General features: G+C 46.0%; 1 pseudogene; it reads left to right on the top strand.

Moving 5' to 3' along the window:
• Positions 1–484: 484 nt before the first annotated feature.
• LOC121539813 lies at positions 485–22,477 on the top strand (annotated as a pseudogene).

Raw genomic sequence — 22,477 nt, 5'->3', positions numbered from 1 at the left:
AAATGAATTTCATTTAAGCCTTTTAAGCCTTTTACCATTGGCGTCTTTGGACTGAACCTGTGAGTGAACTTGGAGTCTTCTCTCTGAAGTTTGTTCTTCTGAATGACTGAGCTCCTCCATGCCTTCACAGGTGCTCCAAATCAGTGAAAATGATTGATCAGGTGACAAGCAGCCGGTTTGCTGCTGCTGGTGCACTCTGGGAAGTGTAGTTCTTTGACTCACTCCTGAGATTCAGCTCAACAATCCCAGACACCTTGGACCCACTCCAATTCGCATACCGCACCAACAGATCCACAGATGACGCAATTTCTATTGCACTCAACAATGCCCTTTCCCACCTGCACAAAAGGAACACCTATGTGAGAATGCTGTTCATTGACTACAGCTCAGCGTTCAACACCATAGTGCCCTCCAAGTTAATCACCAAGCTAAATACCCTGGGACTGAACACCTCCCTCTGCATTGGATCCTGGACTTCCTGACGGGCCGCCCCCAGATGGTGAGGGTAGGCAACAACACATCCGCCACGCTGACCCTCAACACGGGGGCACCTCAGGAGTGCGTGCTTTGTCCCCTTCTGTACTCCCTGTTCACCCACATCTGCATGGCCGCTCACGACTCCAACACCATCATTAAGTTTGCCGACAACACGACGGTGGTAGGCCTGATCACCGATGACGATAACACAGCCTATAGGAGGTCAGAGACCCGGCAGTGTGGTGCCAGGACAACAACCACTCCCTCAACGTCAGCAAGACAAAGGAGCTGATCGTGGACTACAGGAAACAGAGGCCCAAGCACGCCCCCCATTCACATTGACAGAGCTGTAGTGGAGTGGGTTGAGAGTTATCCACATCACTAAGGACCTACAGTATCAAGGTCCAAACACACCAACACAGTCGTAAAGCGGGCACGACATCACCTCCTCCCCCTCACGAGGCTGAAAAGATTTGGCATGGGCCTTCAGATCCTCAAAAAGTTATACAGCTGCACCATTGACAGCATCTTGACTGGCTGTATGATTACTTGGTATGGCAACTGCTTGGCATCAGACCGCAAGGCGCTACAGAGGGTAGTGCATATGGCCCAGTACATCACTGGGGCCTGGCTCCCTGCCATCCAGGACCTCTATACCAGGCGGTGTCTGAGAAAGGCCCTAAATATTGTCAAAGACTCCAGCCACCCAAGTCATAGACTGTTCTCTTTGCTTCCGCACGGCAAGCGGTACCGGAGCACCAGGTCTGGGACCTAAAGGCTCCTGAACAGCTTCTACCCCAAGCCATACGACTGCTGAACAGTTAATCAAATGGATACCCTGGCTGAACAGTTAATCAAATGGATACCCTGACTATTTGCATAAACCCCCTTTTATTTCGCGCTGACTCTCTTGCACCGGCTCTATGCACACTCACTTGACTCTACCCACACACTCACACATGCTACAATGACAATCCAACACGTAAATATATACACACACACACTACATATGCTGACACACACAAAACACACACACACACACATGCATATTGACGCCACACACACATAGACCCACATACACACACACTATTTCACACTCTTCAGTGAAATTAGCCCCACCTGTTTTGAGCCCCACCTTTTAAGCTTAAAAAATATATATACAGGACCTGTCAATAGTTTGGACACACCTACTCATTCCAGGGTTTTTGTTTATTTTTACTATTTTCTACATTGTAGAATAATAGTGAAGACATCAAAACTATGAAATAACACATATGGAATCATTTAGTATCCAAAAAAGTGTTAAACAAATCAAAATATATTTTAGATTTGAGATTCTTCAAAGTAGCCAACCTTTGCCTTGATGACAGCTTTGCACACTCTTGGCATTATCTCAACCAGCTTCATGAGGTAGTGACCTGGAATACATTTCAATTAACAGGTGTGCCTTGTTAAAAGTTAATTTGTGGAATTTATTTCCTTCTTAATGCGTTTGAGCCAATCAGTTGTGTTGTGACAAGGTAGAGATTGGTATACAGAAGATAGCCCTATTTGGTAAAAGACCAAGTCCATATTATGGCAAGAATAGCTCAAATAAGCAAAGAGAAACGACAGTCCATCATTACTTTACGCAGTTCCCACATATGCTGAGCACTTGTTGGCTGCTTTTCCTTCACTCTGGGGTCCTACTCATCCCAAACCATCTCAATTGGGTTGAGGTCGGGGATTGTGGAGGCCAGGTCATCTGAAGCAGCACTCCGTCACTCTCCTTCTTGGTCAAATAGCCCTTACACAGCCTGGAGGTGTGTTGGGTCATTGTCCTGTTGAAAAACAAATGATAGTCCCACTAAGCCCAAACCAGATGGGATGGCGTATCACTGCAGAATGCTGTGGTAGCCATGCTGGTTAAGTGTGCCTTGAATTCTAAATAAATCACAGACAGTGTCACCAGCAAAGCACCCCCACACCATAACACCTCCTCCTCCATGCTTTACGGTGGGAAATACAAATGCAGAGATCATCCGTTCACCCACACCGCTTCTCACAAGGCCACAGCGGTTGGAACCAAAAATCTCCACTTTGGACTCCAGACCAAAGAACACATTTCCACAGGTCTAATGTCCATTGCTCGTGTTTCTTGGCCCAAGCAGGTCTCTTCTTCTTATTGGTGTCCTTTAGTAGTGGTTTCTTTGCAGCAATTCGACCATGAAGGCCTGATTCACACAGTCTCCTCTGAACAGTTGATGTTGAGATGTGTCTGTTACTTGAACTCTGTGAAGCATTTATTTGGGCTGCAATTTCTGAGGCTGGTAACTCTAATTAACTTATCTTCTGCAGCAGAGGTAACTCTGGGTCTTCCATTCCTGTGGCGGTCCTCATGAGAGCCAGTTTCATCATAGCGCTTGATGGTTTTTGCGACTGCACTTGAAGAAACGTTCAAAGTTCTTGAAATGTTCCGTATTGACTGATCTTCATGTCTTAAAGGAATGATGGACTGTTGTTTCTCTTTGCTTATTTGAGCTGTTCTTTCCATAATATGGACTTGGTCTTTTACCAAATAGGGCTATCTTCTGTATACCAACCCTACCTTGTCACAACACAACTGATTGGCTCAAACGCATTACGTTTTAAGAAGGCACACCTGTTAATTGAAATGCATTCCAGGTGACTATCTCATGAAGCTGGTTGAGAGAATGCCAAGAGTGTGCAAAGCTGTCATCAAGGCAAAGGGTGGCTATTTGAAATATATTTTGATTTGTTTAACACTTTCTTGGTTATTACATGATTCCATATGTGTTATTTCATAGTTTTGATGTCTTCACTATTATTCTACAATGTAAAAAATTGTAAAAATACAGAAAAACCCTTGATTGAGTAGGTGTGTCCAAACCTTTGACTGGTAGTGTACATTCCTAAATGTTATTACACAGCTTTTAATAGGCCCTAAATTACATAATAACCAAAAAAGGCTATTATTCACTGAATATAGAGAGACAGCATGCTAACCTATAGGCCCTGCATGATTCCAATGCATTTATAAACTACAGCAGTAGAAATTCTGTTCGGGCCAGTAGATTTTTTGCCAACTTGCCCTTCCGGGCCAGTGAAAGAAAAAGTTCACGTTGGACCCTGCATCGTATTTGAAGCTGTACATCCCAATATACTGCTGTGTGTAGGTGTGACTCTCCCCACCAGGGGGCAGAGTGAGTGAGTGAGTGAGTCTGTCTGGACAATGTAGAATGCTGCTGTACCGGTCTGTTCCCCCCAGCTCCAGGGTTTGTTATTTGTGAAGAAAGCAGTGATATGGGGAACAGCAATGATGTCATATATACAAACTAGACTAGATATCTGACGTATGTTTCCGAAGACGATGGATATATTGTATTTGATGTCTGTGGGAAATGGGCATTGACCCTCTGCATCCTCTCTCTCTCTCTCTCTCTCTCTCTCTCTCTCTCTCTCTCTCTCTCTCTCTCTCTCTCTCTCTCTCTCTCTCTCTCTCTCTCTCTCTCTCTCTCTCTCTCTCTCTCTCTCTCTCTCTCTCTCTCTCTCTCTCTCTCTCTCTCGAGTATGCTGAGTTCCTCCACTGTAAGGGAGAGATGTTTTCAGACTTTCAGAAGGTTCATCAGGAGATCGAAGCAGAGACAGTGAGACTCACTGGAACCAATAAGGGCGTCTCTCCTGTCCCCATCAACCTACGAGTCTATTCCCCTCATGGTACACAACAGACACATCACAGTGTACTACTCTTACATGCTCCCCAGAAGGTGACACACCCTATATCTCAACCCAAACCAGATGCTTAAATGCATGAAAAACAGGAAGTGAAAACGTTGTAAATCTGTCTGTCTGTCCTTTGATACGAACCTGACCCTGGTAGATCTACATGCCTGCTGATATAGAGTACACATAGAGACACATCACACATTTATTATAATATTATAATCCTTCCTTAAATATATAATAAATAAAATTGTATTGTATTTGTTCCTGCAGGTGAGGGACATGATCATGCAGTTTATCTGTAGAGACAACTGTCTGGTCCTGGCTGTTACTCCAGCTAACATGGACCTGGCCAACTCTGATGTGCTCAAACTGGCCAAGGACGTCGACCCTCAGGGTGAGACCAGACAGGGACACAACATCTCTCCCTGCAGAACATTGCAAAGAACTTTCTTTGTCATTGTTTTCCACCAGGCCAGCGGACCATAGGGGTGATCACTAAGTTAGATCTGATGGACGAGGGAACAAATGCCCGGCACATACTGGAGAACAAGCTACTGCCACTATGCAGAGGTACGTGTGTGTGTGTGTGTGTGTGTATGGAGATAATATACCCATGACATTCTCATAATGTTCTCATAACATCCCCAGAATTTTCCCATAACGTCCCCATAATGTTCTCATAACGTCCCCAGAATTTTCCCATAACGTCCCCATAATGTTCTCATAATGTCCCCATAAAATCCCTTTTATGGAATAAGTTAGGTCAGAGCCATCTATTTAGAGAGTTCGGCAAGGTTTTAGAACGGCCGCCATGTTAGCACCTTTATTCTCCAAATGTTGGTGCTGTAACAATACGAGAGCGCCTCCAACAGTTCCCTATGGAATGACCCGCTGTAAACAAGCAAAACAGAGCAGCGAATTTAGCATTTGGGATAATGTGTATCCAATTCTGTACTGTGTTGTGGTGTCAACAAATTGCATATCTGCTTTCACTAGACATCTTCATAGGTTTTAAAAACTATCAGAAATAAACAGCACAACGCAGAAGCATCAATTATCACTTAGCAATGGCTATGGAGGAGAAAGTTGCACTCTCAGAGCGTTCAGACAGAAACCGCATTGGCCCAACTCTCTAAATATATGACTCTGGGTTAGGTAGGTTAGTGTAAGGAGCATAATTACACATTACAATACACTACACTTCCACACGCCATCCCCAGGTGGTAGCACCAACCAGGTCAGGTGATTGTGCTCTGCCAGGAAGCCTTGATAATTCCTCAGGTGCAAGCGATGTAGAGGATTTTGACTCAGTGTGAGAGAGGAGGGCAGAATCCTTTCAGCCGGCCTTTGTTTGTTTCTTTGTGTTAATTAACCTCTTTAGTTGGGCATGCCTTTCTGTAGTTTGGTTTTTGTACATATGTATTTTGTCTCCATGAACGTATGAATACTAATCTGCTTGGACTGGCTGATTATGGGAGTCATGACTGAGCGGGCCCTGGACCTAAGGTAAGGTGGCTGTCTAATGGGTACATGGACATTCAACACCTGGTCGCATATGCTTATATCTCACATTTATGCACACATCAAATCAGGTTACAGACCATGTAGCTAGGCCTAAGACCCCTAGACATAACAAGTGCAGCAAAATCAGTAGGCTAGTCAATGGTTTCGTAACAATCCCCATAACGTCCCCATAATGTTCTCATAACATCACCATAATGGTTCCATAACATCACTGTAACATTCCCATAACATCTCCATAACGTCCCCATAATGTTGTCATAACGTCCCCATACTGTTCCCATAACATCCCCTTAATTTCCCCATAATGTTCCCATAACATCACCAGTGACCAGGCTGTGCTGAGGTAAGTGTTGAAATGGAGGCTTGATGTCCTACTGCCATGCTGAGCTCATGGGGTTGTGTTACAGTATTACAATCAGTGGCAGCCTGCCCCGGGATAGTGTGTGTGTGCCCGGGGCAGGGTCAGGGTCTAGGCTGGGTAAAGCTGTGCCAGGTCCTTCATGCTTGCTCCTTCAGAGGTAATGCATTAGACATGGAGCCTACTGTTAGTGCTGCTGTTACAGTAGAGAGATTAGATTTGAGCTGCCTGAATGAAACATCTGCTGGCCCTGCTGAAATCAGAGGACCTTCTGAATCTGAACCCTGCCCTCCAGAGATGTATTGGATTGTAAATCATGGAGACAGTTTACACACCTTTTACTCCTCCTCTCCTCTACTCTCATCTCCAGGTTACATTGGGGTGGTGAATCGTAGTCAGAAGGACATTGATGGGAGGAAGGGCATTAAGGCAGCTCTGGCTACAGAGAGGAAGTTCTTATTGTCTCACCCTGCATACAGACACATGGCTGACAGCATGGGTACCCCGCATCTACAGAGAATCCTCAACCAGGTACACAAACACACACCCACACACACCATGTGGATATCTTTTGAAACTAGCCAGAGATCAAATTAGATGTTTCTTTTTGTGTGTGTGTGCAGCAACTGACCAACCACATCGGAGACAGTCTGCCAGCGTTCCGCAGTCGTCTCCAGAGCCAGCTCCTAGTGCTGGATAAAGAGGCTGAGGAGTACAAACACTATAGAGCTGACGACCCCGCACGCAAGACCAAGGCCCTGCTACTGTCAGTTCACACACACACACACACAGATTATAAAACAATGCATGCAAGACCAAGTTAGCAGTGTGTATTAAGTTAGCTGTGTGTGTGTGTACAGGCTGATGCAGCAGTTTGCAGCAGACTTTGAGAAGCGTTTCGAGGGCTCAGGAGACCAGGTGGACACTATAGAACTGTTTGGAGGAGCCAAGATCAACTGCATCTTCCACGAACACTTCCCCTTCGAACTGGTCAAGGTCAGGCTGGGGTTCTCTGTGCGAGTCTCCACTCTTTTCCTCAGTGTGTGTCACCTCCTCTTACTGTGTGTGTATGTGTATGTGTATGTGTGTCCTTAGATGGAAATTGATGAGCGGGAGTTGCGACAGGAAATCAGCTATGCCATCAAGAACATCCACGGCATCAGGTAAGTGTGTGTCAGAGGGGTTACCTGTACGTACTTAGTTAGGCATGGTTCTCTGTCTATCTGACCTGTCACCACTCCCATTTCTCTCACTCTCTGTCCCCCCCCCCCTGACTGTGTGTGTGTGTGTGTTCTCTGTACAGGTCCTACTGCTAATCGATGTACAGTCGGCCTACATCAACACTAACCAGGAGGACTTCATTGGCTTCGCTAAGTGAGTTCTCCCTGGTGAGTTATCCCTGGTGAGTTCTCCCTGGTGAGTTCTCCCTGGTGAGTTATCCCTGGTGAGTTATCTCTGGTTAGTTCTCCCTGGTTAGTTCTCCCTGGTTAGTTCTCACTGTCTATGTTTTCTGGTCATCATCATATGTGTGTTGGACATGATGATTAAATGGAGAAAAATGGTTGACTGTGTGTGTGTGTGTGTGTGTGTGTGTGTGTGTGTGTGTGTGTTTGTCCCAGTGCGCAGCAGAGGAGTGTTCAGACCAATAAGAATAGCGTTGCAGGAAACCAGGTGAGTTTCACACAGCTCAGTGACTTTATATTAGGTGATGAATGGCTTGGGTTTTACTCTCTAATGCTAATACGTGTGTTATGAGAAGTTAACAAATGTTTACAACTGGACTGGACTGGCAGCTGATGTGGACGTTTACTGTATGTAGAAGGAACAGGTGAAACTGCCTGGTAACAGTAATGTTGTGTCAGCTCCATCCTAACCTCCCTGTTCTTTCTTCTCTCTGTTGTCTCCTGTTCCAGGGTGTGTAACCTCCCTCCAGTCTAATAATAGGAGTAGTCCAGTCTCTGTGAGGCTAAGCCCTCACTACTCCTACTGGGAAACTGTTTGTACCTCTCACTGGTCGTCGCCTGTTCACCAACCTCTTTAAACCACTCCCGAGTGGCGCAGTGGTCTAAGGCACTGCATCGCAGTGCTAGCTGTGCCACTAGAGATCCTGGTTCGAATCCAGGCTCTGTCGTAGCCGGCCGCAACCGGGAGACCCATGGGGCGGCGCACAATTGGCCCAGCGTCGTCCAGGGTAGGGGAGGGAATGGCCGGCAGGGGATGTAGCTCAGTTGGTAGAGCATGGCGTTTGCAACGCCAGGGTTGTGGGTTCGATAAAAAATAATGTATGTGCTAACTGTAAGTCGCTCTGGATAAGAGCGTCTGCTAAATGACTAAAATGTAAAATGTAAATGTAAACCCACAGCTCCACAGCTCTCTTTTCTACCGCTTTTCCACAGGCTGCACTCTTTGCCTCTACTCCCTTTGGCTGCACTATACTCCATTTGTGTTTGTGTGGACGCCCGTGTGTATGTGTACGTGTGTGTAAGCAGCACAAAATGGCGCTGAGTTGTAAACTTGGCTCAGATCCTAGCCCAGCTGTCTGGTCACTCACTTAACACAAGCACAGACCCTGGTCTGCTACACAAGGGAGAAATGGAGGTGCGTGCGCGTGCTCATGTGTCACCGCCCTGGTGTGTCTCCAGTGTGTGAAGCAGGATGTGGGTCATCTCTCCTCTCTCTGCCATCTCATCCTTCCGTATCTCTTCACTTTCTCTCCCTCCACCTCTCTATGCCTCATCTTCAGCCACCTCATCCCCCATTCTCTCACTTCCTCCTCACTTCTCTTTCATCCTCTGTCAAATGTGTCCCTTTTTAGCTGTCAGCTCTTTTCTTCCTTCCTGTTCTCTCTTCCTGTCCTCCTCACTGCTCTCTCTCCCAGTCGTATCACTGAGCTCACAGTTTCTCTCTCCCACTGTTCTTCAAAAGCTGTGTTTTTCTGTATTTCTTTGTACTATTTTACCATACTGTACCTTCCATGTCTTCTTTATCATTTCTAATGTTTTTTTTCCCCCGTCATGCTCTTTGTGTGTTGTTCAGAGAAATATGGTAAAGGCATGGGCAGAAATTACCACTAGTGATTTAATGACTGGCTAGGTGAGGGGACATTTAACTTTTCTGACTGATCCTTGTTGTCTCAACAGCTGATATCTCTGTGCATGCATTACGGTATCTCACTCAATCTCTATGCATGTATATGAATCTCTGTCTATGCATGTAGCATGCAGTATCTCTGCTCTCTCCCACACTGTGACCCATATGTAAGATACATCATCACACCATCTCTCTCTTTCTCCAGCTCCACAGAACCTGCACCTGCCTCTCTCGATCTCTAAACCCCCCAGCTCAGAGCCAGGGTGCAGAGCAGAGCACTACAGGGATAGTTCACCCAGACCACATATTTGCTTCTCTATTTACAGCATGGTAACATGACTCTTACCACTCCCATTGTTTTAGCTTAACGATGCTAATGCTAGGCTATAGCTAAGTAGACATACAAACCCAGATCGTAGCTAGCTGACATTAGGGGTTCATAGCCTACTGTCTTTGTATCCATGAGATGATGTAACTTTGTAATTTGAGTGAACTATACCTTTAAGCCCTCCCACCTTAACCTCCCTCAGTCCCTCCCCATGCCCCTGACATCACCCCTGACTTCTGACCTCTCTCTACAGGTCATCCGTAAGGGCTGGCTTACCATCAACAACATCAGTATCATCAAGGGCGGGGCCAAGGAGTACTGGTTCGTCCTGACTGCTGAGAGCCTGTCCTGGTTCAAGGATGACAAGGTGAGCACAGAGTCACTGATCTGGTCTGGTGATGAGACTACTGAAGCTGCTAAAGGTTTACTACCGAGGCTTACTAAAAAAACACACCTGAGTACCCCAGAACAACACACTCCTTTATTACACACACATTTCTGTTAGGTACAAAACATCTCCAAATACTACTGTCTTATGCAGTAAGGGAAGGGAGATTGGAATACAGGGAAAGTAGAAAAGACATGGGCAGCTAAAGTTAGATTCATCATCATCAAGCATGAAGTCTGGGGTGTACTGGCTGGCATTGGCTGTGGGAGCTGTCCATCAGGCTGTAGGTGCGATGTGGTTGGTCCGTGGGTCAGTGGGGCGGCTGCCATCTGTCTGCCTGTCTGTGCCTGCTGTACAGGATAGGAAGGTCTGCACAGCAAGTGTAGACAGGCAGACACAACACAACACTCTCTCTCAGCCTAGCACAGCACTGCTCGCTCATGATGTCCACAGACTGTGTGTTTGTCGGTGTGTGTTTGAGTGTGTGTCTTGGGATGGGCTGGGCTGTAACTTAGGTAACTCAAATGCACACATGTAAGTACAGTACTGGCCCAATACTACTTCAACTAAGTCCCCCTATTCCCTCCCTCCCTCCCTCCTCCATCCACTCTTCCCCCTGCTTCCTCCTCTGGGAGTTGAGGCATTTGGAGCAGTTCACTCTGACACAGCTGGAGCCAAACCAACACACACACACACACACACACACACACACACACACACACACACACACACACACACACACACACACACACACACACACACACACACACACACACACACACACACACAACTCCTTAATAATTCATTTATCGCCAATCCTAGTCCACTCACATGGGTATGAAACCAACTATTATCTCAGTAACATAGTCTCTTCTAACAGCGGTGTGTCTGACAGCACTACTGAAAGGAGAGCTACTAGCAGCCTGGCTGGTACAGGAGGTTCTAGTGCCAGGTTAACATAACCCCTCTGCTCTGCTATGCCTTCTCTTTGACAATATTACCCACTACAATATTAGACTTTACTACACAGATTATACTTCAGTGTAGTTACAGGTATGCTAGGAAAGGTGTGATAATCTCTGGTGAAATAGTAATCATAACTCTTTCTTTTTCAAAGGGAAACGGGGTAGACTGACAAAAGATGTCAACCTCTTTTCCCTTTCAGAATAGGGGAGAGTGGGGTAAGTTGAGCAGAAGGGGTAAGTTGAGCCACCCTTGTTTCTAGGAAACCATACACAAAATGAGTCATTTGACCAAATATTTAGGAAGAGGTCATAATTTCATGGAGTCTGTGAAGGAAGAAACCACATGGAAAAAGTGGTAAGCAAGTTAGGTCCAAAAAGTCAAGTTAGGTCCACAAGTCAAATGAATGTATTGTGTTAGAGGTTTCATGATGCTTGTATCTAAACGAAAGTACATACTTTCAAGATTGTTCTATACATCAGTCGTGGTCTCTATAAGCTTCAATATGAGGTCTTAAACCTAGCAGTGCATCTTGTAGCTATAGTCAAAATATTTGCCTTGGGGTAAGTTGAGCCAATGGGTGAGCCAATGACAAGATGAGCAAATTAAAGAGTTTTCTTCCCAGGCGTAATGCAAGGCATTATCACTGGGATATGAGGTAACAACAGGGCCTGGCCTATGTTAAAACTGTTAAAAAAAAGTACAAAGTGTTTGTTAGCTGTTAAGCCTATGTTAAAATATGCTTAAAATTATTAAAATACAAAAAAGCTATTGTGATTGTGTTGATTTGTGTTTGGGAAATAAAGATAGATATGGTTTTAAAAAGGTAGAGGTAAAATATAATTCAGTACAGACATTTGTAGACGGCTTAACTTACCCTGTCCCACGGCTCAACTTACCAAGAGACCACTTTTTTTGGACAAGCTATGTTTTCAAAACTGTAATGTTTACATGAATTCTGATTTTCCAGGGATGCGCAACATCCTGAAATATACAGTATGTAGATATCTTTGTTAGAAAGAATACTAAATGTCCCTTGACGGAGTGATGCTGAATGTTAAAAATGGCTCAACTTACCCCACTCTCCCCTACTGTTAGTTCAGTAGGAACCCTGTGTTCTCTCCATGCCCCTTGTGTGTGTTTGTCTCAGTGAGGGGGATGTCTACTGTAGTAAATGATCCTTACTATCACAGCTATGTCACCATGCTGCCCCAACACCACTGTAGGCCACAAACACACTCCTCTCAGAGTTAGACCCAGGCCAAGCTTCTCTCTCGCAAAGCCTACTGTTTCCATCCACTGTTTCCCCCTACTTTCTCCACAAAGTTTTCTAGTTTTCTTTCCCCATTCCCCTCCCACACTTTTCCCTCTCTCTTTTCTTTATTTCTCTGGCCCTCCTTCTCTAATTCCCCCCCCCTCTGTCCTTCTCTTTCCCTACCTTTTCCCGCTTTCTCCCTCCTATTCCCCCTCTCTCTTTTTCCCTTTCCTTCTCTCACTCTCTCCCTCCCTCTCTCTCTCTCTCTCTGGTTGGCAGTCTCTCTGGGCCTGTACACATTCCTGGCTGGAGAACTCAAGGTTTAGTCCAAACACCCGCTTAGCTTCCAACATCTATCCTGAGAAATCCCACATGGCCGCTTCTACACCTCCCCCTCCTCCCTGTTCTCCCCCCTCAGACTCCCACTCACAACTCAATGTCCTCCCTCATCTCCCCCTTCCACAAATACTGATCACCTAGCCAAACCACTAGACTTCAGACTCCCTTTCTCTCTCTCACGCTCTCTTTTTCTCCATCTCATTCAATCATTTCTCACCACAGTATGGTCACACTTAGTTATTTTCCTCACATAAACACACAAATACACAAACTGTACCCACTCACAGACACAAACACAAACTCCCTCCCATATTTGCTGCTCACGCTCTCTTAATCTACACAATGGTTCCTAATCTACACACCAAGACAATAAGTATAGACTCTACTCTCCATACATTTAATCTAGACATAATGTATACACACTCATCTCCACACACTAATCAGTGTATAATCGCTTAAAACAGATGTACATTCCTCCCTCCCTCTCTCCCTGCCTGAGGCCTGACGTGCAGCCTGAGGAAAAACAGATGACCTACGCCCATACACTCACCCTATACACTAGGGCTGGGAATTGCAAGGGACCTCACCATTCAATATTAGCACGATACTTAGGTGCCGATACGATATGAATTGCCATTCTCACGATTCTCTATTTTATTGCAATCCGATGTTCCAAACATATTGCTCACCATGTCTGCTGCAGAGAGACAAGAGAGAGCATGAGGAAACAAGTTTTGATCTCTCATGGAAATAAAAGAGCTGAAAACATGTTGGCTCTGTATTTATAAGGAAGATGGCGAACAAGCTATAGGATGAAAAATACCAGAGTTTTGGCTCCGGTACAGCCGACTAGCGCTAGCTAATGCTACCTAGTAAAAAAAAAAGCATTGATATTTGGAGTCAAAGTATCAATATAATATCGTAAAAAAATATATTGCGATATATAACTGTATGGATTTGTCCCCCATCACTGCTATACACACACTCCCATACAACACATACTCCCCCTATACACTATAAATACACACACACACATACATGCACCCTATACACATGCTCCCATACAACACCCATACACTCACCCTACACTATCCACACACATTCCAATACAGCAACCATACACAGTATGGTGTCTGTGTTGGGCCTGCTTGCTATATCACACAATGAGTCTGCAGAGAGGCCCAGTTTCAGATAGAGCAGCTCTGATGTATGATCCACCATGAGCAGCCTGACACACACACACACACAATGAACTATCGTACTGACCACTGACAAATATAGCAGGCTTCTGGGATTTCGTAACACACACAGAACAACGTAGTAGTAGACAGTGAAAGACAAACCAGCAAAGACAAACTCATACATCTAGTCCCCAGTGTGAATGTGCATGCGTGTGTGTATATGCTTGTGTGTGTGTTTGAGAGAGAGTGATGGAAGGCATTCCTTGCCCAGTCTAACCAATGTGCAGACTACTGTACACCAGTAAGACCCTGAACAGGTAGTCTGAACACTGGGACGACGGAACAGGACTCTCCTCTCCTCCTTTATTTCTCCCTTCCTTTCTCTTTCCTTTTTTCTCCGTCCAAGGTGTTGAAGTAGGTGGTGGAGTAGAAAGATGTCTCCTCTGCTCTCTCTACTTTTTATCTTTCTTCTTCTCTCCTTCCTTTCTGTTCTCTCGTTTTTCACCCGTCCAAAGTTTTGGTTGACAAACTAGGTAAAAGATTCTCATTGTCTCCTCTCCTTTCTCGTCCTGAGTGAAGGGTGAGGGGTCACACGCACGCATGTGTGCACACACACTGGCTGTCCCCTTCTATGGGTCTGGGTCCTGTTCTGGTCGCAGCCCGGTGTGTGTGTCAGGTCCTTGTGTGTGTGTGTCGGGGGTCCGAGGGGCTGCGTCCGAGCGAGCAGAGTATCCAGCCTCGACGTGGCACATTCACTTTCAGCACTGGGGATCTGCCAGTGCACTTAGGGAAGGCATAACGAATAAAGGGAGAGAAGAAGGGAGAGAGGGAGGGACTGAGGCGCCATATATGGGTTGATGGGACCCTTGGGAATCAACTTTGGAGTGGTCTGCAGTTTCTCTCCCCCTCTCTCTCTCTCTCTCTCTTTCTATCTCTATCTCTTTCTCTAGATACCTCTCTCCCACTCATCTCAGTCAAAACTCACCTCCACTCCTCCGTCTGTCCTCCCTCTCTTCAATCTCTCCTCTATTTATTTTCTCCATTGGAATCCTCTCTCTCAGATCTCTCTTTCTCCTCTCTCTCTCTCTCTCTCAAGCAGTACCAGATGTTGTCGTCTGTCGACGCGCCAGCTTCGTTCGATAGTTGGTTTCTGCCTCTCTAACAGGAAGTGGGCCCCTCTGGAAAAAATAGAAAAAGAAATGAAGGAAGAAAGTTGCGGGGTTCAGGAGAGTCCAACACACACACACACCCAAGTGTTTGTGAGACAGACGTGCACCTTTACGTCTATTTATTTTTCTGGGTAGGCCATACCTACATCTCTCCTTTTCTCTTTCTCCATCATCCCCCTTCTCTCCATCTCTCCTTCTGTCCCTCCTCTCCTCCTCTCTCCGCTGTACTGTAACTGTAGCCGTTTCCTGAGGCTGGTAGTGGCAGGTAGCCTAGCGGTTAAGAGAGATGGGCCAGTACCCGAAAGGTTGCTGGTTTCGAATCCCAGAGACGACTGGGTGAAAGATCGGTCAATGTGCCCTTGAGCACGGCACTTAACCTTAATCGCTCCAGGGTCGTCGTCAATGATGGCTGATCCCTGGCTGTGACCCCACTGTCTCAGGGGGAATGGATATGCAACAAAACAAAAATCCAATACACGTGTGAAATAGGACAAATGTAAGCACCCACCTAATTATTATTATTATTAAAAGTGGGAGCAGGGTGGAGGAGCGAGGGGTAGCAGGGTGGAGGAGAAAAATGGGGGAGAAGGGTGGAGGTGAGGTGAGGAGAGGAATGTTTTGTTTTAGAGCTTCACTCTAGAGTAATGACTTTCACATGTGGGCCTGCTTCTTCCCCCCGTCTCTCTCTCGCTCTCTCTCTTTCTATTTCTCCTCTATTTTTTTCCCTGTTTTTACAATTTGTCTCTCATTATCTTTCACTCCCTCCATTCTTTTCCACTATCCCCATATTTTCTCTCATTCTCTCTGCTTTGCTTCATTTCTCCAACTGTTTTCTTTCGTTCAAAATGTGTAGTGGTGATGACAGTGTAAACTAATGCCCTCCCCCCAAACACACACACACACACACACACATCCCTGTAAAGTAGAAAAGTCTAATCCCCTTATTTATCCTAGCTAGCTGTTTCTGTTTCTCTGCGGTTTCCATCATAGAGAGGAATGTTAACAAATCAATGAGACTCCACCCATGTTATACTAGAGCAGGCCTATTCAGTTATTGCTTTTCTTTCGTTTTACATTTTCTCTACATGCTGTTTGTGCTTTCACCAGATCAGTAGACCCATCAATGAATGATCCCTTCTTACATCTCCTTACGTCTCCATCCTTCCCCCACTCACTTTCTCTCTCCCTCCATCCCGATCCCGATTCCACCTCAGGAGAAGAGAAGAAGTACATGTTACCGTTGGACAACTTGAAGCTGAGAGACGTGGAGAAGAGCTTCAGGTCCAGTAAACATGCCTACGCCATCTTCAACACCGAACGGAGGTGTGTGAGTGTGTGTTGAAGTGGTGTTATGTGAGACTAGTGTATGACAGGCATATCTGAAAGAGATTGGGGGGAGAGAGGTTGAGGAGACAAGGAGACACCCGGTCTCTGTGACCTCCTCACTGACTGACTGACAGAGAGAGAGATGGAGTGGGTTAGGATGAGGTGGGCTGGGCAAGCTAGGGCTGAGCTGGGTGGGACCTGGTTCGTGTGTGTGTGTGGACCGCAGCATACCGAGGGCAGGCTCATTAAGCAGCTAATCAAAGCCAGAGTTATGGACCAGAGATGAGGCAGCTCTTGTTAGGAAACTATTTAACTGCTCGCCACAAGAAGGAGGGAAAGAAAGAGGGATGGATGGGGTGAGAGTGGGGAGAGCGATCAGTCAAGAATGTGTCAAAGCGTGTCCTACTGCGCCCCTTGTTCCCCCTTCTCTCTGTGTGTGTTTGCGTGTGCATGATTTGTGTCCACAGTCCTGATCCCAATGCTCTGGTTGTCCCTGTCTGGCAGTAATCAGAACCTTTAGGAAAGTCCCTGATCTAAAAGCAGGGAAAGAGGGAGGGAGAAAGGAAAAAGGGAGAAATGGATCCATGCTAAAATTCCTCAAGAGGAGAGAAAAGCTCACTATCCCTGGCCACAGCGGAACAGAGCGAGAAAAGAGAGAGGAAAAGGGGGATGTGAGTGACTGGTTACAATCCAGCCATTGTAAAGCAGTAAGAGAGAGAGGGGGGGTGTGAGAGCCTCCTACTGGCCCCCCTAACTAACACTAACCCTTCTGGCTGTCCGACCAACACCATCTCCAGCAGCATCTGGTCTCCCATCCACAGATCAACCAGGCCCAGCCCTACTTAGCCTACAGACAGAGGAGATCTCATGAGATATGTGGTCAGGCTGCTATCCAGAACACTCAGACAGCTTTAGATTGGAGACAGACAAATATACTGCGAACACACACCCGCACCACCAACAATACCAGTTTAGAAAACATGAGAGAGGGAGAAACAAAAGGACAGGAACACAGAGTGATTAAAGAGAATGTTTAACAGATGTGTGTGTGGTGTGTTTAACAGATGGGTTTTAGACCGCTCCAGATTCCTGCGTCTGTTAGACGCAGCGGGGTCTCCCTGACAGAGAGAGAGAGGGAAAGAGAGAGAGAGGGGGGGGTGATGAATAATGTGAGGGGAAAAATAAGCTCTGTGGATGAGTGAGTTTAGTTATTCATTGTGTGTGAATGTGTGTGTTCCAGCTGTGATAGCATGCCCTGTGTGAGACCTATGGTGTAGTCGTGTGTATGCATATGGCATGCAACCTCAAACCTGGAGAGGAAGGTGACTGCTTCATTGTATCTGTTATAATTGTTGGAACCTATATAAGGACTAGAGGTTCCTGGACTTGGGTATAGTTGTTTTCTGCAGCTGCTGGCTGGGTGATGTAGTTTGATGAGGTAGCTGACAGTATGCAATGTAATTGTAGGAACGTGTATAAGGACTACAGGTTCCTGGAGCTGGCGTTTGGCTCTCAGGAGGAGGTAGACAGCTGGAAAGCTTCTCTGCTGAGAGCCGGAGTCTATCCTGAGAAAGTCACTGTGAGTACCTCCTGACCCTAACTCTAAACCTGACTCTAACCTCAAACCCTAAAACCATAATCTATAAAGTAACTGTGAATATCCTAACCCTGACCCCTTACCTCGAACCCTGACCCTAACTATAACCTACACCTGCCCTTATTCTCAGCCTGGCTACCCTTCACCTCTCCCCTCCTCTCTCCTACCTCGTTCCCCCATACTACCCCCTCCCCTTGCCTTCTGTCGTTGGCTGCTCACAGGTTCCCATCCTAAACAGTTCGGAACACATTGTGTGTGAATGTGTGTGTTCCAGCTCTGATAGCATTCCCTGTGTGAGACCTATGGTGTAGTTGGGCAACGGTGTCTAGATGAAATTTGTATTTGTGGTCCTGGCAACCTGACCTTTTTTGGAACACCATTATTTTTGTCTTACTGAGATTTACTGTCAGGGCCCATGTCTGACAGAATCTGTGCAGAAGATCTAGGTGTTGCTGTAGGCCCTCCTTGGTTGGGGACAGGAGCCCCAGATCATCAGCAAACAGTAGACATTTGACTTCAGATTCTAGTAGGGTGAGGCCAGGTGCTGCAGACTGTTCTAGTGCCCTCACCAATTCTGTGATATATCTTTTGAAGAGGGTGGTGCTCAAGCTGCATCTCAGTCTCACCCCATGGCCCTGTGATTTTTTTGTTGTTGTTGTTGCCAATTTTATCTGCACACTTGTTTGTGTACTTGGATTTTATAATGTTGTATGTGTTTCCCCCAACACCACTTTCCATCAATTTGTATAGCAGACCCACATGCCAAATTGAGTCAAAAGCTTTTTTGAAATCGACAAAGCATGAGAATACTTTGTTTTTGTTTTTTTGCCAATTAGGGTGAATATGTGGTCTGTCGTATGGTAATTTGGTAAAAAGACAATTTGACATTTGCTCAGTACATTGTTTTCACTGAGGAAATGTACTAGTAATGCAGAGGATTTTCCAAAGGTTGCTGTTGATGCATATCCCACGGTAGTTATTGGGGTCGAATTTGTCTCCACTTTTGTGGATTGCGGTGATCATCCTCAGCTCTGGCATCTTCCCCAATATTTGGAACCAAGGACTGATCACCCCAATCCACAAAAGTGGAGACGAGGATGATGTTAAAAAGTTTAAGTATAGCCAATTGGAATTTGTGGTCTGTATATTTTATCATTTCATTTAGGATACCATCAACACCAAAGGATTTTTTGGGTTGGAGGGTTTGTATTTTGTCCTGTAGTTTATTTAATGTAATTGGAGAATACAGTGGGTTCTGGTAGTCTTTAATAGTTGATTCTAGGATTTGTATTTGATATGTATATGAGCACATGTGACAGACGTGACAGAGTCTGGAGACGCCGTGGAGAACATTCTGCTGCCTGCAACATCCTCCAGCATGACCGGTTTGGCGGTGGGTCAGTCATGGTGTGGGGTGGCATTTCTTTGGGGGGCCGCACAGCCCTCCATGTGCTCGCCAGAGGTAGCCTGACTGCCATTAGGTACCAAGATGAGATCCTCAGACCCCTTGTGAGACCATATGCTGGTGCGGTTGGCCCTGTGTTCCTCCTAATGCAAGACAATGCTAGACCTCATGTGGCTGGAGTGTGTCAGCAGTTCCTTCAAGAGGAAGGCATTGATGCTATGGACTGGCCCGCCCGTTCCCCAGACCTGAATCCAATTGAACACATCTGGGACATCATGTCTCGCTCCATCCACCAACGCCATGTTGCACCACAGACTATCCAGGAGTTGGCGGATGCTTTAGTCCAGGTCTGGGAGGAGATCCCTCAGGAGACCATCCGCCACCTCATCAGGAGCATGCCCAGGCGTTGTAGGGAGGTCATACAGGCACGTGGAGGCCACACACACTACTGAGCCTCATTTTGACTTGTTTTAAGGACATTACATCAAAGTTGGATCAGCCTGTAGTGTGGTTTTCCACTTTAATTTTGAGGGTGACTCCAAATCCAGACCTCCATGGGTTGATACATTTGATTTCCATTGATAATTTTTGTGTGATTTTGTTGCCAGCACCTTCAACTATGTAAAGAAAAAAGTATTTAATAAGATTATTTCATTCATTCAGATCTAGGATGTGTTATTTTAGTGTTCCCTTTATTTTTTTGAGCAGTGTATATAATCTTGCTCTCCTCCTTCCTCCCTCCATAGGTAAAGGAGTACATTAGTATTGACCTCCTGGTGCAGCTCTACTCTCTAACAGAGAAGTGTGTGTTGATGGATGAGTCTCCAGAGCAGGAGCAGATGAGAGAGGAGGTGCTGAGGACTCACTCTGCCTTGAAGGAGGCGCTGGCCATCATCGGAGACATCTCTACCTCCACCTGCTCCACTCCTCTACCTCCTCCTGTTTACTCCTCCTGGCTGCATGGAGCCCCTGGGACCAGCCGCAGGTAACACACACCATAACTCTAACCCTCTTCCCCCAGGTCTCCCAGTCCTACAGCTCTAGCGCCTAAGCGTATAGCCGCTGCTCCCAGAGCCCCGCCCTCCACCAGAGGCCCCGCCCTCATGACCCCACCAGTCCCCCTCCCGTGCTGCACCTCATCCTCATGGACCAACCAGCAACAACGCTGATGCCAACTAGTCTCCACCAGGCGGACTTATCAGACCACCCCCCAATGTACCCAGGTAACCATGACGATGATGTTCGGGGCAGCAGGTAGCCTAGCGGTTAGAGCGTTGGGCCGGTAACCTAAAGGTCACTAGTTCAAATCCCCGAGCTGACAAGGTGAAAAATCATGCCCTTGAGCAAGGCACTTAACCCTAATTGCTCCAGGGTCGCCGTTGATAATGGCAGACCCTGGCCATGACCCCATCCTCTGAGGATGTCTCGGGGAGTTGGGATATGCAAAAAACACATCTCAATACACACTTGTACACTTCAAATAGGACAAATATAAGCACCAACCTTATTAAACTTCATTTATTTGCAATTTGTTGGAATTCTCTAATGCTGTGGTACCTCAAGCACGCACACAGGCACGCATGCACACACACACAGCTAAACATTGGGCTGCAGATAGAGAGAGGTTATTTGAGCTGGGGTGGGGGTCTGTTGGAAAATGTGTTTTTCATTTATTTCCTATCAACCCCAGTTTACAGACCCTTTCTATTTCTCACCTCTATCTCGCTCCATCTCAACCTCACTTTCTCCTGGCATGGATTTGTTTGACTGCTTTCCATTTTTCCTAATGCAATCTCTCTCCCCGCTCCTCCACTTCTCTTCCTCCACTCATTCCTCATTTTTTTTCTGCCTACTTTCCTCCAACCATTCTTTTGGGCCTCACCCATCATCCCGCTTTCCTTCTCAAGCCCCTCCCTAACTCTCCCTCCATAACTCACCCTCTCTTTTCCTCCAGAGTGCACACTATGCTTTAGGAGATCTATGGTGTATTGTTTTTTTGGTAAATAATGTATAGTACTGTAATACTTTAAAATACATCAGTGTGTGTGTCCTGTATTAATAGTCTCTCCTCTCTGTCCCTCTCCAGGAGGCAACCCCCAGCTGTCCCCATGAAACAATCGCACTGACCCCTCCCCTCAACACAACCCTGCTTCTGATTGGACAACCCCATCATACAGCCTATCAATTATGTATTATTTTTCTCATTTTTTAAATGCCTTTAACTAATTTCCCAAATCCCCAACATACTTCTATCCCCTACATCCCAGACACTTGCATAGATCTGAAATGATTGGATAGGTGTAATCAATGTGTGATAATTCCTTCTAGTCTATCAGAGGGAAAGGTGGAGCTATCACCATATTGATAATTTCTACCCAATCCATGCAAGTGAAGGGCCATTCCAAACTCAAATATCCCGCTACCATTTTGCCTGACTTTTACCCAGAGCCTGTCAATGAGCCATCTAATCTGTAATAGAGACCACTCCTCACCTTCTCTCCATCTTTGTTTCATTCCCTTTTTCCCTCCCCTTCTCTGGGGAAGCCTCTGTAGTCGACTCCCCCAACCCGTCTGCTAGTGAGAACCAAGGTGGCCTTGTGACTGTTTTGTACATATGGTAATGTCTACAAATGTTGGAATGCGTGTGTGTTACCACGAGTGAGCTTTGTGTAAATATACAATTTTGTGTAAATACAAACAATATAAACCACTTTTTATGGTTTTAAACAAACAGGGTTTACATTTTCTTTGACTTGAAATAGGCTAGGAATGGTAAGCCTATTAGCTTCTTGTTGCACACTTGAGTCCTGCCGTGAGCCCCTTTACAGATGTATTTGATCTATCCATAAATGATCAAACAGATCTGACAATTTGATAATTCCACTCAGCGTGCCAAAAGAGGGGCAGAATCCTATCAAATATATAGCCACGCTTTTATCAGTATACAAAGCCATCCAGCAATGAAATGTCACCCTTTCATTTGCCAATAAATGTTACTACATTGCCTGAGGAAAGCAGAGGTCAAGTAGGGGAGTGCCTGGGGGAGAGAGGGACAATCCACTTGGCTGAACTCAGTCAAGGATCAACTCACCATGGAGCAACAAGACTGACCACAGCCCTGGAACAAGACCAGCACCAACCATGTCAGGCCTGGGAAAGGGGATGTGAAGGTACTGCTGACATCAAGTGGATTTAGTACGGTACTGCATGCATGTAGCTCGTGTTTCCAAACAGCAACATTCTGACCTCAGGCAACAGTAACACAATCCACTGAATCAATTCATCACACCTGTAAAATAGCCCACTCAAGTTTTTATGAGTTAATGCATGCATGACTTGAAAGTTTGCCCC

This window comes from Coregonus clupeaformis, chromosome 26, assembly GCF_020615455.1.
Source record: "Coregonus clupeaformis isolate EN_2021a chromosome 26, ASM2061545v1, whole genome shotgun sequence".
NCBI classification, from domain to species: Eukaryota; Metazoa; Chordata; class Actinopteri; order Salmoniformes; family Salmonidae; genus Coregonus; species Coregonus clupeaformis.
This window is presented reverse-complemented; position numbering and strand designations above follow the sequence as displayed.